This window comes from Amblyomma maculatum, chromosome 5 (genome assembly GCF_055883805.1).
Source record: "Amblyomma maculatum isolate TAMU_Amacu chromosome 5, ASM5588380v1, whole genome shotgun sequence".
Lineage (NCBI taxonomy): Eukaryota > Metazoa > Arthropoda > Arachnida > Ixodida > Ixodidae > Amblyomma > Amblyomma maculatum.
The window spans coordinates 18,566,964-18,581,069 of record NC_139348.1 but is presented as its reverse complement, the minus strand read 5'-3'; positions in this window follow the sequence as shown (position 1 = coordinate 18,581,069).

Below are 14,106 nucleotides of genomic sequence, written 5' to 3'. Positions count from 1 at the left end.
CGAAGTGATGGCCACTAGTGATGAGCTATACAGAATACCTCCACCCCAAGACGGCAAGAGCACCACTTCCTCCAGAGCCATGCCAGGCAAACACCCAGTTTTAGAATATCCTACAATAATTGCAGTTTCTCTCTCCTGTATTCCTTCGCAAGATTGCAAACCTACCCTACTGTGAGGCACGGGTCACATTGTCCCTTCTGTTATTATGAAGCGCCTACTTTTAAGTGCGCCCTTCTGGGTCGTAGGCTGCCTCTTTGTGACTCTGCTTGCTGACTGGTAGGTTGCTCCCGCACGCTCCTTTAGAACAATGTTGACTCTCACAATTCCTACACTGGCAGGGTGCTCCAAAACTGGGAGAGTGTCATCGCTTGCCTGATCAGCCGCTATCGCATCCCTGTCCACTACTGTCGGCTCGGAAAAGCCATCCGATCGGGAAGAGGATAGAGAGAATTTAAAGCCCTTATTCTGAAGGGTAGAAGGCGTCTTATTCTCCAAAGCAGCTGTCGCATTCTCTACGTGAGCAGTTCTTTCGCAGGGAGCATGTGTTTCAGCTTCAACTGAACTTTTTCAATGGTCCGTGATTTCTTCATTCGATGAGACAGAACGCATCTCGTTGTCGAAAGCAACTCTCTTCGTGTAGAACATTTCTTTCGCACGAAGCATGCTCTTCAGCTTCTCATAAACGTTCTGTGTGGTGCGCCCTTTCTTCACTCAGTGGTGCAGAACGTGTTTCGTTCTCGAAAGCAGCTTTCGCTGCGTGAGCATCTCGTTCGTAGTGGGCATACTTTTTAGATTCATCTGGATGTTTCGTCTGACCCGCAATTTCGTGGGCTTCAAAACGCTTAAGTGCGTGTACAGAGCGGTCCCCGTAGATCACTCCCCTTTTCTGTAGCTGGGTCTCTGAACGGTTAGAAAAGAGGTAAGACAACTGCTCCAACAAGGCGCGCGCACAGCCGCCTCTATATGCAGTGCGCCAAACGGACCGTCAATTGCGGCGCGCTCGACCGTCACAGAAAAGCTTTCCTTCCGCGCCACCTGTTTGATCCGCACGCACTCGTCGGTGAAATTCTGAGATGAAACAAATGCAGGGTGCACCACATCCGCTGTGGCGGCTGAGTCGCGTACACCCTGATACCGCTTGACCATTCACGGTCAGTTCGCGCGTATACGGCTCCAGCAGGCTCAAGTTCTTCGCGTCGAAGGTGGCGAGCGAAAAAACCGCCCTTTCTCTTCAACAGCCTCTCGCGATGTGCGCAGGTTCGTTACAGCGGAAACAGACTCCAAGTTTCCTCTTCTCAAATGCGTGAGTACGTTCCTCCTTTTTTTCTCTTCAGTTTTGTCTTTTACGGCTGTGCAGTTTCGTGGTCCTCCTCGCTCGGTTCTTTCTCTACTCACGGGGCGGCTACAGGTTTCTCATTCTGCGATGGGCCCTTTAAAATTCCTATGGGGCTCCGCCGCCGCCTGCATGCGCTCTCTGCCTGCGTCGCGCCAAAATTGGTACTCTTCTGAGAGCTCCACGGCACGTTCCAAGCATTTTTCCGGGCCTCCCTTGCACCCACAGCCACATTTCCTCATTCAAAGTGTTGCAAAACTGTTCGAGACAGATGTTTCAGCAACATTGTCCCGGTCATCACAGACCTAAGCGGCATAGAGCCAATCGATCAAGCTTGTAGCAGAACGGAGGTTTGGGCTAGTTGGTGATCATCCATGTTTAAGCAGCAGCGCAAAAGGACAGAGACGAGTGGAAGGAGGCACACAACGACAGCGCCGTCGTTGTGTACCTCCTTCCACTCGTCTCTGTCCTTTTGCGCTGCTGCTTAAACATGGTCGATCAAGTTTGCTTTCAGACTATAAGCACACTCCCGAAAAGACTCTGAAGGTTTTTGCCTGCTTTCTTGAACCGTAGACGCAACTTTGCTTATCAGTAAGCAAAGCTGCCTTTACTTACTGATAATCGTCCGCCTCCTCTTTAATAAGCCAAGCAAGCAAGTTAACCGCTTCCCAAGGTAAAACTGTCTAGAGATGCTGGGACCAGGTGGAACGAAGAATCTCGTTTTTCACACAAATGCGCTCAAAATTGAGCAGAAACAGCCCAATATCCTAGCCCATTGTGAAGACTGAGAGTAGGTATTCATTTTGGGCGGCTTGCTTGCATGTTCTAAGGGCTCGAACCAGCGACCCCGTTCGCTTTCACCATTTCTGCCTGTGCTTTCGCTAGCCTCACTTCAAGTCGCTTGCTTTTTAGCTGCATTTCATCTTTCCCTTTTCTTTCTTCCATAGTCTCGTCTTCTTGTTTTCCATTTCTTGTTTCTTCTTCCGCTCTATCTGATCCCAAAATTGTACAATATCTTCATCTTGAAAACCGTCGCTTTCGATTGCGGTGATAATATAATGCTTTCTCTCACTTTCATAAATTCAAGCGCTAATGTCTGGCATATCAAGATTAGTTCTGCTACTCGTACCTTACGCAAGTCCGCGACTGCCCTATTTGGGACCGCACTAATTTCTCACATATCAAGATTAGTTATGTGACTCTTACATTACGCAAGTCCGCGACTGCCTATTCGGGACCGCAAGTCTCTCTTTCTACTCCGGCTGCGGCGTGTTCCTACCGCCCCCATAACAATTTATCTGCACGATACTCCCATACCACAAAGCCCCAACCTCCGCATTCTTGGTCTGAACTTACAGGACACGGGGAAAAACGACCTTACCCTGAAGGAACTAAAACAGTCTACTTACTCCGTCATCCATCTTTTCGTCATCCATCTTTTGAGAAGGGTTTCACACTCACGAGCCGGCCTAGATGAAGCTGACAATTTAAAGGTAATACATGCCTTTGTGCTCAGTCGCATTCTTTACACCTCTCCTTAGCTGAATCTCTCCTGTGCAGACAAAGATAAAATCAACGCCTTAATCCCCATGGCTACCAAAGCAGCGCTCAACCTACCGAAGACCACTAGCACGGACAGGCTCTTAAAACTAGGAATGCACATTGGTACACACAGTACCTTCGGTTGGCTGGCACGCAAACAGGACGACATATACTGGACTGGCATTCTCGGCATTCGCATACCCGCACATGCTGAAGAGTTAAACCCTCTCCCTCAGGCCGTGCATTCAACGCTTATCTTCAAACCTCTTCCTAAGAACGTCCACCCAGAACACCATCAATCCCGCCGCGTCGCGCGAGCCAAAGCTCTCCATAAACACTATGGGACTGCAGAGGATGTCCGCTGGGTGGACGCCGCATGTGGTTCAGACCGTTCGGTAGCTGTGGCCTACAATCCAGCAGCCCCCCACTCACTCACTTCATAGGCCCTCCCTGTAACTCGGAAGAAGCAGAGGAAGTGGCTATAGCCTTAGCAATCGCCCAAACAGCGACTCCAAAACAGCCATACTTAACTTTGCCCGCGGACGCGTCCATCCTCCCGCGTGGCAAATATTGAGAATGTGCACCCTGAATTCTGACAGGCGTATTGAGCTGATATGGGTGCCGGCGCACTCTGGCAATCCCGGAAATGAGGCCGCCGATAACATAGCCCGGGGACTTATTAGCCGGGCAAATGGCGACCCATGCCGTGATTTCTCGAGGGAGCGGGTACATACATTTTCTGAGCTCACACAGCAAGCACGCATTGCGCGCCGACTCTACCCCCCTCCCCACTCCCAGCTGTCTCACTCCCAACAAATCCTCTGGAGGCGTCTTCAAACCCGAACGCTTCTCACCCCTCAACGCCTATCCTACTACCGACCCGTTTCCCCTGAGTGCACTCTCTGTGGAGAGTTGCATGCCACCTTGGACCACATTCTTTTCGGCTGCCCTGCCGATCCTCCCCCGCAGGGACAGCCTGCCATCGGATCATGGGAGGAATGGGAGGCCCTCCTTACGTCGCAGGACCTGGACATTCAACTTCGCTGTGTGGACCGGGGTACCAGTGCCATGGCCCTACGTGACCTGGACACATGCGCGTAATGTGAGAGCCGTGCGGTGGCCCTGGGCCCTTGAAGGGTCCAAACTCGCTCGTGAAATAAAGTTTTTTCTCCTCCTCCTCCTCTCGGGAGTAGGCTGATGCAAAGAAAGGTTCAAATTTGAAGATTTCTACAACCCGCTTTGCCTACCACGAAGAACACCTTACGTTAAGCGTGGCAAAACTCAAGGAGAGGAAGCGATACACACCACAAATCGGAGCAAGAACACCGTGCAAACCATCCCAGCGCTGTCATGCCTCGGTCCGGGAAGTCAAGCCTCCTTTCGTTGACCGCGACGACCAGGGAGACTCACCACGTTCACTGCAGTCGAGCAACACTGCCAACGATCAGAACGGTAGCGACGGTCTCGCCCGACTACCGGCCGAGCGCCTTGTTTTATGGGCAAGAAAGCCGTTGGCATTCGAACTGTCCAATCCGGAGGCAGCTGCCAGCGGCAGCTTAAAAGGCCAAATAGCGAGCGCTCTCGTTTCCTGCAGTGTACAACCCGCGTTGAAAGGGAGAGAGTAGAGTGCGCCGCTACTGCGTCGTCGACGGGACGGGGTTGACGCGTCTGGCTGTCTGGCCCGCTTGCCTGGACTTGCCCGGCGCTGAGGGGCATCAGGCGTTCGCCGGCACCTGCTTCGCTCGAGTCGTCGACCGCCGCAGGAGCCACAGAAACAGCGGCTAGTAGCCCGATCATAAGATCGGGCTACTAGCCGCCGTTTCTAGCCGCGGTTTCCGCGGCACTGCCGAAATGTTCGCAGTCGAGTGGGGTAAGACGTCAAGATCGGCGAGGAACTTTAGTGCTTCTGTTGCTCTATGTCGAAGCGCGCGCCAGTGCGGAGAGAAGGAGAAGGGTAGTTTCTGTGCAATGAATGGTAGTGCTGGTGAAAACGTTTATTGACTTTTGAGCCTTATTGACTGTTTTGATGGGTCGGCTCGATATAGCGAAGGATGGCCGGGAGCCGAGCTCGAAACAGCGATCTCCCATCGCTCTATGTTAGTTGCCAATTGCGGGATGGCTGGAGCTCAGAGTACACGTAGAGGATGTGATGAAAATATGCTTCGGGTGCCCCGCAGAGGGGGCATACAGGAGAGGAAAGGCCGGGGTGGATGTGGGCAAGGTGTGCTGGAGATAGGAAGGTACGGGCCGGGAGCTGGCGCCAGGTCACCTGCTCGAGTTTAGATAGTGATTGGTGTGGGGGCGGATAGTGGAGTCGTTGTCCCTGTAGTGGAGAGTAATTTCGTTATAGGTAACCAGGCGTTCGCGTGCACTGCCTGGATCTGTAGCTGACCCTGTTCGGTTGACGTGCGCTGGAGCTGTTATGGGCAGCTTCATACCCAGGGTTGCCCGCATGAGCAGGTGCCCATAGGAGTTCAACTGATCTGGCCAAGGGTTGAATAGAATTGAGAGTTTTGAAAGCAGGCGTGTGAATTCTACCTCGCGCAAAATTGCGGATTGCTGTTTTTGAATCACTTAACATTAGTGCGGCAGTGGTTGAGGAGATTGCCATGGCAATTGAAGCTTCTTATACCTCCAACGAGGATGCAACTTTAATCGAACCAGAAACTCTAGCGTGAAGTGTGTTGGGAACCACGCTCAAGGCATAGGCTTGATGAGTAGCATATTCTGCGGCGTCCACATAGACTGCACTGGTATCAGCGTGGCATTGTTTTTGCAGCTCCGCGGCTCTGGCTTCTCGCCGAGCTAGGTGATGGACTGGGTGGACGTTTTTCGGAAGCGGATGGATTGTTAAAAGATATTTAATTTCTTTCTGAATTGAGTGCATGGGTCTGAGGGAGCTTATAGGGTTGAGGCCTAAGGACGAGAGAATATGCTTCCGTGTTGTGGTGGATGATAGGCGTTCAACTTGTGCTATGCGAGTTGATTCGCTAAGCTCATCTCACTGGCTCAATATTGTCACAGAAGCCAGTGAACCTGGTTCAGCAGGTTTACTTACATCTAAGTAAAAGTACCGGCAAGATCAGGCACGGAACCGACTGGCGGGCAAGCACCGAGAGCGAAGAAGACGAGCGCGTGCCTGTCTCCCGAGCTCGCCACATGGCGGTGCCAGTAAGATAACATTGCGGCATTGCCCCTCCCGGTGGAAAGAGAGAAAGGGGAGCCGTAGTGGAGGGCTACGGAGTAATTTCGACCACCTTGGGATCTTTAATGTGCGCCTTCCCTTACGGCGCGGTTCAGGTGTCCACAGAGCAAGTGTGACAAATACTGCGCCTTTCCCTTCCTGTGAACCAACCAACCAACCTCCCGGTGGGAAAGGCATCGTCCCGATGCCGAGTGGCGAGGTCGAGGATAACCGTAGTCGGCGAGGATGCGCGTTCACATCAAGTAGTTAAGGGAAGCAAAGAAAAAAAACACATATGTAGCTTGACCTAGCGGGAGTAGAAGGGCTTCATCCTGGCGACATGTACGACTTCCGATTGTGCTTGCCGTTGGGATGCGCGAACAGTTCCTTGCAGTATCACTTCGTAGCTGACGTCGCTGAGTTTGCGTTGTACTTCGTACGGGCCGAAGTAGCGGCGCAGAAGCTTCTCGGAGCGACCCCGCTGGCGAACAGGTGTCCACACCCAAACCTGATCGCCAGGGTTGTAAATTACCTCCCTGTGACGAAGGTTATACCGTCGAGCATCTTTACCTTGCTGTGTCCGGACTCAGTCTAGCCAGCTGGCGAGCGGCCTCGGCATGCTGGACGAATTGGTCGGCACCGGCAATCGATGGGTGGGCAACATGTGGCAGTAGCATCGCGTCCAGCATGGTGACAGCTTTGCGACCGCACACCAAACGAAACGGTGTAAAGCGGGTTGTTTCCTGGACTGCGGTGTTATAAGCAAATGTTGCATATGGTAGTATCTGGTCCCAGTTCTTATGATCTTCGTCGACGTACATAGAAAGCATATCGGCGATGGTCTTATTGAGTCGCTCAGTAAGGCCATTCGTCTGAGGGAGGTAAGCTGTTGTTCTGCGATGACAAGTGCCACTGAGCCGCATCACTTCCTGGGTTAGAGCTGAAGTAAATGCCGTGCCTCTGTCAGTTAAAACGACCACAGGGGCACCGTGACGAAGGACTAGATTAAAGATGAAAAAGTTCGCAATATCAGTAGACGCGCCGCTGGGAAGAGCTTTCGTCTCACAATAGCGGGTTAGGTAATCTGTGGCGACTATAATGTACCTGTTGCCCAATGATGATGTAGGAAATGGCCCGAGCAAGTCCATACCGACTTGGTGAAAAGGTACTCGCGGAGGAACAATAGGCTGCAGCAGGCCGGCCAGCTTGACAGGCGGTATCTTCCGACGTTGGCAATCGCGGCACGTCCTAACATAGCACTGAACCATAGCGGCAAGCTTGGGCCAGTAGTACTTTTGTCTTACTCGTGCCAAGGTGCGCGAAAAACCGAGATGTCCGGCAGAAAGCTCGTCGTGGCATGCCTGCAAAACGTCGGTACGGAGCGGCGTTGGGACAACCAGCAGATACTGAATGTCTGTGGAAGCGTATTTCTTTTAGAGGACGCCGTCACGCAAGCAGAACGACGACAGGCCACGCGTGAAAAGGCGAGGCGGCGATGAGGCGGTTTCTTCGAGGTAATCGATGAGGGGCCGCAGTTCGGTGTCGTCTCGCTGCTGTTGAGCGAGATCTGGCGTCGAGAGAGCGCCGAGAAAGACGGAGTCATCTGTTTCACTTGAAGAACACAGGATAGGGTCTCGGGATAGGCAGTCAGCGTCACTGTGTTTCTTGCCGGACTTGTACACAATAGTGACATCGAACTCCTGTAAGCCGAGACTCCAGCGGGCTAACCTGCCTGAAGGATCTTTAAGGTTCGCTAAACAACAGAGTGAGTGGTGGTCGCTGACCAATCTAAACGGCCAACCATACAAATACGGCCGAAATTTTGTTACCGCCCACACAACTGCAAGGCACTCCTTTTCGGTAGTAGAATAATTCGCTTCGGAACGAGACAGGGTGCGGTTGGCGTAAGCAATCACCCGCTCAACGCCTTCTTGCCACTGAACGAGAACTGCACCGAGGCCAACGTTACTGGCGTCGGTATGCAATTCTGTGTCGGCCTCCTCGTCGAAGTGGCCAAGTACGGGCGTTGCTTGAAGGCGCTTGCGAAGCTCCTCGAAGGCCCTTTGCTGCTCGTCGGCCCAGATGAAAGGCTGGTCGTCCTTTGTTAGACGAGTCAATGGTTCCGCTATTCGGGAAAAGTTGTGCACAAAGCTCCTGTAATATGCACAGAGGCCCAAAAACAGACGTACAGAACTTTTATCAGTGGGGGTCGGGAAAGCACCTACGGCAGCCGTCTTCTCTGGATCAGGGCTAATTCCCTCAGCACTCACGACGTGACCCAGGAACTTCAGCTGTTGGAATGCAAAGTGGCATTTTTCTGGTTTTAGTGAGAGTCCGGCCCCGCGGATGGCATTTAGCACGGCCGTCAATCGTTTGAGGTGCTCTTCGTAGGTCGCAGAGAAAATGACAACGTCGTCAAGGTAGACGAGGCACGTCTGCCATTTCAGGCCAGCATTCTTTGAAAGGTTGCGGGAGCGGAACACAAACACGAATGGAAACACCTTAAATTCGTACAGTCCGTCAGGAGTAATGAATGCGGTCTTCTCTCGATCACGTTCGTCGACTTCGATCTGCCAGTACCCGCTGCGTAGATCGAGCGATGAAAAGTATCGGGCGTGGCGAAGTCGGTCGAACGAGTCATCGATTCGAGGCAATGAGTAGACGTCCTTTTTCGTAATTTTGTTAAGCCTCCTATAGTCGACAAAGAATCTGAGTGCTCCGTCCTTTTTAGCGACCAGCACAACTGCTGACGCCCATGGGCTTGTGGACGGCTGGATCACATCATCGCGGAGCATTTCATCAACTTGCGCTCGAATAGCCTCTCGTTCTTTCGGCGATACTCGGTAGGGGTGTTGGCGGATAGGGCGCTCGGTGGGATCAACTATAATTCGATGTTTGGTTACTGACGTCTGTTTCACTTTGGAAGTGACGACAAAGTAGTCACGGTAAGTGTCCAGAATTGCTTGAAGGCGGCGTTTCTGGGTAAGAGACAAAGCTGGATTCACGTCAGTTTGAACAGTATGTCCAGTGCTCTCGGGAGGGTTCTCGTTGGCCAGCGAAAGGGCGCAATGGGCGGATGGCGCACTGACTTTGTCAAAATAAGCGATAGCTGTACCTTGCGGTAAATGGTGGTATTCGGCACTAAAGTTCATTAAAAGCAGTTCAGTTCGTTTACTTTTCAAGGCGAAGACTCCCCGAGCGACGCAGACTTGTAGGCTCAACAATAAATTCACGTTCGTTTCCGCGAGGCCTTAAAAGGCGGGGGGGTTGTCGCACTGCACTGTAACAAACAAGCTGGTGCGTGGAGGTAGAGTTACATGGTCGTCGCACACTCGGAAAACTGGCCAGTCTGTGTAGTCATCGCTGTGCTGTCTGTACTCGTCCGAAATTGCGCGGTGAGTGGAAAACGTCACCATGAAGTCACGGAGGTCGATGATTGCGTCGTTTTCTCTAAGAAAATCAAGGCCGAGAATCAGATCCTTGGAGCACTCTGCTAGCACAACAAAGCAGCACGAGAAAGTTACGTGGTGAATCTCGACGCGAGCGGTGCACACTCCGAGCGGCGTTACCACGTGCCCTCCGGCTGTCCTTATCGGGGCTCCGTGCCAAGGAGTCAGGACTTTTCGCAGAATGGTAGCAAGGCCATGACTCATAACGCAAAAATCAGCGCCGGTATCTACAAGGGCAGTCGTGTTGTGGTTATCAACGATGATCGGTATCTCGGCGGAATGTAGCTCACCGTCGACAAAGTGCGGCGTGTCAGGGATCGTCGGGCTGACGGGTGGTTCGTTGCGTCTAATTACGGCGTCGAAGGTAAGCTTCTGTGATCGTCGGGAGGTCGTCGGACTCGTTGGTTGTGCGGTGCGTCGATTGGGGGCATCGGAGGAAAGCTTCGGCGATCGTCGAAAAGTGGTGGGATTGTTGATCGGAGCGAAGGGTCGGAGGTCGGTATGTGTGATCGAATCGGTGAGCGGAGGATGTTGGTCGTAGTGTCCATCGACGGCAGCCCTACCCCCGAGGGTCGCCGTCTTCAGTTTTCCCGGTGCGGACTTGGGGACTGCCTGAGGAAAGAACGGCGGCTAGTTGAAAACTGTCTCGGCGGTGGTGACCTGGACTGGCGTCGCTGGAGGGACGCAGGTGGGACGTGGTCGCTGAGGTATTGGTCGATGTCCCGAGGTCGTTCGCTATAGCGCGGCCGAGGGGCATCCGGGGAAAATCCGCGCAAGCCCATCCGACGGTACGGGCAGGGGCGCAGAGCGTGACCGGCTTCGCCGCAGTGAAAGCACAAAGACAGATTGTTCGGCGTGCGCCACGCGTGTGCTTTGCGAACGGGTGTTCGAGCTTCAGGTACACCAGTCGAAACTGGATATTGGGTTGAAGGACGTGCGGGAGGAGTAGGGTTGCAGGGTGCCAATTGTTCAGGCGCAGGGGTACGCAACACGTCGTACCCCTGTGGCGCAGGCGGCTGGGGTGACGGTACTGATGGCACTGCTTGGCGGAGCTCTTCCCGCACCATATCCGAGATGCCCCCAACATGTGGATGTTGTTCGAGAGAGGGCAGCTTTTGCAGCTCTTCGAGCACGATGCTTCGGATAAGTTCGCGAAGGGCTTCCCTGTCGTTCCCGGCCATTGGCAAGCGGAAGTCTATGGCAGCGATGTTCGCAGAGCGATCAAAATGTACAAATCGCTGATTCAAGGCACGCTCGATGCTTGTTGCTTCTTTCGTAAAATCAGCAACAGTACGTGGAGGGTCACGTACAAGGCCAACGAACAACTGCTCCTTGACGCCTTGCAAATGTAGCGCACCTTCTTTACCTCCGACATGGAGGGATCCGCCCGGTTGAAAAGGCGAGTCATTTCTTCCACAAACATGGCGACGCTTTCATTAGGCCGCTGTGCTCGGGACTGTAGAGCGAGTTCGGCCATCTCTTTTCTTGCGTCGTTGCCGAAAGTTGCGAGCAGCTGCCGCCGGAAATCCTGCCAGGTGGAAATGGTAGCCTCATGGTTTTCAAACCACATCTTTGCGGAGTCTTCTAGTGCGAAATAAACATTCTGCAATTTTCGCTCCTCGTCCAACGCATTAAATACAGCGACCCGGTCGTAGCTGGTCAGCCAGTCCTCAACGTCTTCGAACTTGTCGCCATGAAACGGTTTGGGCATACGTGGAGTATGGCAGATCAGCTGCTGGGCACTCACGGGAAGCTGAGTGGTCTGAATTGCCGCTGTAGTCATCGTGGTTCGCGGTGGGGAAACAAGAGGACCACACTTGGGTGCTAAGCCTCTCAAGGGACGGCTCGCCTTGTGCACAGGTGTCGTGTCCATGGTGTGTAGATGGGCGTAGAGGGCAGCCAGAGGCTCTTCGTACATGGGATCTACCCAGCACCTCCACCAAAAATGTCACAGAAGCCAGTGAACCTGGTTCAGCAGGTTTACTTACAACTAAGTAAAAGTACCGGCAAGATCAGGCACGGAACCGACTGGCGGGCGAGCACCGAGAACAAAGAAGACGAGCGCGTGCCAGTCTCCCGAGCTCGCCACATGGCGGCGCCAGTAAGATAACATTGCAGCAATATATTCGGCGCAATGAATGCGCGCGACGCCGCGAAGAGCTGGCCGACTGGAGCAGGAAACTGCCGGCATCGCAAGCGCAGGCCATGGAATGGATTCTACCAATAACGCCGGACCCCACTGCGGTGGTGCAAAGGTTAGCATGCCCGACTACTGTGCCGGAGTACCCGGGTTCGAACTCGAACGCCGGCGGCTGCATTTCGACGGAGGCGACACGAATAGGCTCACAAGGGTGGAAACTTAGGCGAGTCGGTAATGGTGATCCATGAAAAAAGTGTGTAGCGCAAAAGGACAAAGGACACAGAAAAGGCACACCACACAGGTCCTAACTTCTGACTGAATAAACTCAGGCTACCAAGGCGAAACCTGACACGCAATGACTACCAGGCGCATGCGTCCTGAAACTCCGGTGGCTAAAGAACAGGCGAAAATCCGCTCAGTGATTAATGTGCCTAAAGGATACCAGCTTACGTTTGCACAAGGAGATAGCTTGCTGACACAAATATCGTAAAAGCAGCGATCTGTGCTGCTTCTATAATCTCACAGATTAACTGATCTCCGTGTTTAGCCACAATCAGGCACTTGTCCAAAAACGGTACACAACCACTAGATTACTGCCACTATAAATATTCATGTTACTTTTGTGTGCGCGAAGCTTTCATTTAAGCAACGCCCGGACTGAGCAACGTACTGCTTACCTGAAAAATGCTCTAGCTTAGCAGTCGCTCTGAGTCATACCCTCTTACAAAGAAGGCGGGCATGCTGTTTTTCCCCACGGCTTATTCAATTAGAAAGCCGACCATGCAGTTTCTAAAGGTTTCAAATGTGGAAGTAATGTTTCATTTCCCGAACCTAAGGCTGAAGCTGCAAAACATTGTCTCAAGCTAAATCTCGGAAAAGTAGAGGATTGGCAATAATAAGCTGCTCTTTCTAGGAGCATTCTTAAGCTCAAAACCCCACATGGTTGACGTACCCTTAAGGGTTATCATTTCTGAACAGGGCATCTGGCAAACGTCAATCTGTTTTTCTAAAAGAAAAACTCAACATGTTTACCATAAATGACCCTTTTCTATTACGTAGTTTAGAGAACGTGGTAAATTTTTTGAAGCCACTTTCAGACATTGTGTTCTCTTATTAAGGAAAAGCATTCGTGTTACTCCCTGCCTCATGACAACTTGCTTACGGTAGTAGAGGATTCTCTCCACGATTTAATCGCCATGCCCTTCAAAAAAAATCCGGATTATCCGTCAAAATTGCTCATAAATGTTATACTTTTATTTCCACTCCATATTCATAGCTTTGCAAGGCGTTCCTCTCATTCAGAAACAGGAAATGTGCATTGGGTCTTGTCATGGCCCCCATAGTTAGTGATCTGTACCTGGAATATCTTGACAGGATCCTCCATGATCGCCTTACCAGCCCTCAAGTGGTGAGAATCTTTAGGCTTATTGACAATTTCCCTTTTATGTTGATGTTATGCCATCGTGCCTAGAGCAGGAGGCTTTCGGTATTTTACCCACTGTAGAAGGATGTTTTGCGGCGGTCCAACTGAGTAACGAAATGGCCACTGAACAAGAGATCCGTTTCAAGATATCTGTTTAGACAATCACGTATGTTGGAACTTTTCATCGCGTGCAAACAAATCTGTGCTGTCTTACAAATCAGCGCATTCAAAGCTCGTAAAACACGGTATAATAAACATGTGCCTTAAAAAGCCCTAGGAAACGTTGTGCCCCCCCCCCCGCCCATCAGAAGACAACGCTTTCACGAACAATTTGTAAGGTTCTTCGAAGCAAACTGCCCAGCTGGCATACGTGTATGTCTCCGACAGCCTAATGAAAAAGTGTCAAGAACAGCACCTGCTGTCTCTGCCACCAGAAAGAACGAAAGGAAAAATTACCGTCCCACAATATTAGGAAAATTGGGAATAAAGCGAATATTCATGTGGTTTTCTCAGCCCTTAAAAAATTAAGTGTACTATAAAAAGCCTCGCCCACTGATAAACGTCCCATAAAGCTGGAGAACACCGCTACGCACTGAACAAAATTTGTCGAATGCACCGAGGGCATTGTTTACAGCATCCCACGCTCTTGTGGTAACGGTATGTCGGTCATTAAAAAAGAGTTGCCATCATTAGCATCATTAAAACATCATTAAAAAGTTGCCAACAATCACCCACCCTATGGCATCCGACTCTTCTGCAATCCCCCCCCCCCCCCAAGCGCCGACCTATGCGCACTTCGCTGCATCTCCCCTGCTTTTGCCCCGCGTCCCGACCAGCACCGCCCTACAATCACATCAATGCAATGGCGACGGCTCAACTTGCACCACGCTATTACGCACCTTGGCGCACCTCCCGACCAGTCTGCTACTACTGTGGCATTAGAGGAGATATATCCCCCTTCTGCCATCGCCGCCTTCAGAACGAGCGCCATGGTTACGACACCTTCGAAAGTGGCATGTCTTCAACTTCATATTG